Source organism: Nanorana parkeri, unplaced genomic scaffold (genome assembly GCF_000935625.1).
Source record: "Nanorana parkeri isolate BGI_ZX_2015 unplaced genomic scaffold, ASM93562v1 scaffold1126, whole genome shotgun sequence".
Classification (NCBI taxonomy): Eukaryota; Metazoa; Chordata; class Amphibia; order Anura; family Dicroglossidae; genus Nanorana; species Nanorana parkeri.
The window spans coordinates 262,126-265,389 of NW_017307394.1; positions in this window are offsets into that span (position 1 = coordinate 262,126).

The following is a 3,264-nucleotide window of genomic DNA, read 5'->3' on the forward strand; positions in this document are numbered from 1 at the left end:
GGATTAGAACCTCTGTCAGGATTTTATTTTGCTGGAAGGAAACTTCACCCCCACACAGCTGTATAAGAAAGGATTTCCCCTTAGGCTATAGAGTTTCTTAGTGAGTCTTAGGGACAGGTTGTAAAAGTCCAATCTCTTCAAAGGGGCACAGATAACAAAAAATAAACAGGAGTTTCCACCATTCCTTACTCTATGCAAAACTGAAATAACAAAAACATTTGACTCTACATACACTTTCACACCCCTGTATGCGAACCAACTTGTAATTTAAGTTGACTGGACCTTACGCAACTGACAAAAACATAATATATTTTTAGTATTAATAAGCAGCTTTTTTCTTTGTCCTTAGTCAATGTTTGCCATCCACATTTCAGTAGGAACAGGAGCACTAAAGTCCAAAAGTTTATTTTTCCATAAAGATGGCAGTATACTAGATAGCAAAATCTCAAATGTCACTAGATCCCAGCTTGTTACATTCTCCTCCAGGTACCACTGTTAACTGAACGGATTCCTCTTGATTCTGAGGTCTCTTAAAGCTAGCCTGGAGCTGGATTTCAGGATCTGGGCAGAATAAATATTGATAGACAAAAGCAGCAAGGATACCACCCATCATTGGACCAATCCAGTAAATCTGCAGAGAGTTGAAGAATACAAAATGAACCATAAATGATTTGTGATATTGTTCAACATACTGTATACAATGTTTCATTATGCAAATTCTACTTGGGGGGAGGAAAAAGAAGTGAAGGTAAGAAAGAGAGAGGAGGGAGGAGAGGAGAGAGGAAAGAGGAGATGAAAGATGAGTATGGAGGGAAAAGAGGATAGATACAAGAAAATGAGAGACCAGGGCTGGAGGGGAGTGAAGGAGAGTAATAGGGAGGGGATGAGATGAGAGAAGAGAATAAAAGGAAAACTAGGAGATGAGTGGGGAGGATTAAGGAAGGGTGGGAAGGACAGGAGTGGGAAGGGAGGAGATGCAAAAGGAAAAGAGAAGGGGTAAAAGGAGGGGAATAGTGGGAGTATAGAAGGACAGGAATAAAGGAGAAGAGAATCAGAAAGGAGAAGTAAAGAAGAGGAGATGAAAAGAGAATGGAGAAGAATAGACGGGAGCGGTAGAGTAGAGAGGACAGAGAAAATATTGTTTAAAAAAAACGCTATACTTATAAAATGTTTAAAGCCCAGCTAAAACTTTTTTTGCTTTAGACAGAGTGGAGAAGGGAGAGAGCCTCTTGCAGGTTTTTATTTGTGGTCTGTATTCCCACTAAGAAAACGAGTGATAGGAAATCTCTCACAGAATGCACCACATTTGTCAGTAAAATGTGGTTCGTTTAGAACCTCGGTTATTGTTACTCTCTGTATCTTCCTGTCCCAGTGACATCCGCTCCCCACATTTCCTCTTCTGCTGTGACAGGGGCAGGAAATGAGATTAAAAGTCTCCAATGAGGCAACAGAGAGCAAAAAAAGCTTAATAGAAGTATTTGCCCTTTACGTGTCTACTCAAAACAGTAGTAGTCTCCAGAATACTCCTGACCTAGCGTTAAATCCAGTCAAGATTTTTTTTCTTTCTCTTGCTACATATAATGCATAGGCACTTTTTTCTGTGCCGTTTCAGACTTACCCAATGGCTTTCCCAATGGTTAAACACAAGACTCGTTCCTAGTGATCGTGCTGGGTTCATGCTGGCACCAGTGTACTGAATCTAAGAGGAATACAAAAAACCCAAGATAAAACATAGTTAAAAATAAAAATATAAACCTATAACTGAAATGCACTTTTGGAGGTTAGAAATATGGAAGCTGCCTTTGCTGACTTATTTTTAAAGTTGCAGGTTTCAGGGCTGTCATTCTGATCCTAATAGTCCTTGTTAGTCTGATCCTAATAGTCCTTGTTAGGTCACAAACCTGGAACAAACATGCAGACAGTGAAGTCTGAAAACTCTTCTTTCCTGCCAACAGGTCATTGACTCACTAGTCAGTAAAGCAAGGATCAGAATGACAAAGATTGTGCAATCTTCTGCAGAAGTCAGCAATGACAGCTTCCATTTTTCTTTACTTACAGATTTCTGTTAAACAAGGGTCATCATGCATTGATGAAATACTTTTATACAATTACATCACACCAGAATAACACACAAGCTCACTAAGTGTAATATGTAAAAACATTAAGGGAATGGCTTGCCTTCTGATCAATATAAATTTAGTGCAATTATAACTAACAATCTTTATAGGTGCTCAGGGGTCATTTGGAGAGGACGCAGATGTCGGCCTCCTTTGCCCTTAAAGTGTACATGTAGCCAAAACCCTTTTTTGGATAGCACAGGGAGTGTTTTAAACCCCTGTCAGTTTATTTTTTAACTTGTTGCCCCATTGGGGAAGATTTCCGTTTCGCTTCATGTCCAGAGATGCAACAAAATGCACAAAATAAGGGAAATTCCCCTCTTAGACAGTGTTCCCTGGAACTGGTGTATCCATTGGCAGATTTGTTATATCTCCTTGGGACTCCAATGATGAAAATATCATCTTAATGTTCCTAGGGTCTGCCCACCTGCCGCCACCACCACTACAAGGTGATCCAACTATGTCTGCCAAATCCACCAAACTGCACTTATACCTGCACTGTACACTTACAATGGAATTGGTGGTTGCCCCGGAGGCTTCATATGGTGCATTGAGAGAACAGTCTTGGTTTATACGCTTGTATAGTGATGTCACATAAGCACCCCCAGGTATATATGTTACATGTACGTACCAGGTTTAAGAGGCAGCGGATTCCCTGTGAGTGCATGTAATCTTTGTACTTTGTGAGCACTTTGGTTTGTGGTTTTAGCAAGATATACATAAACACAATTGGGGTGGTGTATGAAACATTCCTGTGCTCCAAACTAGTACAACAGAGAGTTTAGCTCTAAAGGCAGTGCATTCAATATGGCTGATCCATAGTTTGATGTAAACATTACATACAGGAACACTATACATACGGCAATAACATATTAACTTGAATGTCAAGATCCAGAGAGCAAAAAACTATAGAAGGACCAGTAAATCAAAATACAAATTAAATTACATATGTTTCCACGTTTTATACTAACATTTAGAGATTCATATGAAAACACACCTATCTTGCATGTTACTGCATTTTGAAGTCCAGCTTTGCATTTTGCTGTATTTATATTATCTTTTATACTATTTTTAAACTTTGTTTTTAAAGGAATTTCCTATGACATCATTAGAAAACCAGGTAGCAGCTAAAGATGACTCCTCCCTG